The sequence below is a fragment of the Penaeus monodon genome, chromosome 20 (genome assembly GCF_015228065.2).
Source record: "Penaeus monodon isolate SGIC_2016 chromosome 20, NSTDA_Pmon_1, whole genome shotgun sequence".
Classification (NCBI taxonomy): Eukaryota; Metazoa; Arthropoda; class Malacostraca; order Decapoda; family Penaeidae; genus Penaeus; species Penaeus monodon.
In genome coordinates this window covers 14805517-14806275 of record NC_051405.1, presented here as the reverse complement: position 1 = coordinate 14806275, position 759 = coordinate 14805517, and positions in this window count along the sequence as shown.

The window sequence follows — 759 nt, the reverse complement described above, 5'->3', positions numbered from 1 at the left end:
TATTGCCTTTTTATAGTACACAATTAATCCCGAAGTTCCATGAACTTCAACTTCAAATGAGCTAAGTAAAGGAACGGAAAATACCCTTTTGTATTGTAATATAATGTATTATGGGTTCTTTTGTCTCTCCGTGTTTTATTTTAAGTATCCATTCTTCCCTTCTCTGTGCAACTCCGCGCCCACCAGAAAGAAGTAGGCTATAAACAGTGAAGGAAAGAGATGCACAAGTGAATAAATAACCATGTGACAAAGAAAACTAAAATTATGGGAAAGTTGTGCTTGTTATTTTTGTCCATAGAATCGTTTCAAACCTGGGAGATTATTTTATTTCTATTACTCACTGATGATGATAATGAAAACAACAGCGGTGATGATCATTGTAACAACAATAACATTGGAAAGATATAAACATACCTATGGTAGTGGTAATATGCTGTACGCAATTCAATTAATAGGGAGGGTGTGATCTTAAATATATCAGAAACTAAGCAGTTATGAATATACATGTGTTCTTTTACCAAAAAATGCAGTAAATTCAAATATTATTTCAGAGACAGTGTTAATAAAACCTGCAAAAATAATCATGAACATCACAGTAAAATGTCAACGACCTCTATAACCAAAAAATGAACAGTAATGACACCAATAATATTCAAATAAATTATTGTACTGTTATTGTATGACAGATGATGTCATATGAGGAAATTATTTACTGCAAGGGTGCTAATCATCCTGAGCCATTGTATATGTCAAATACGA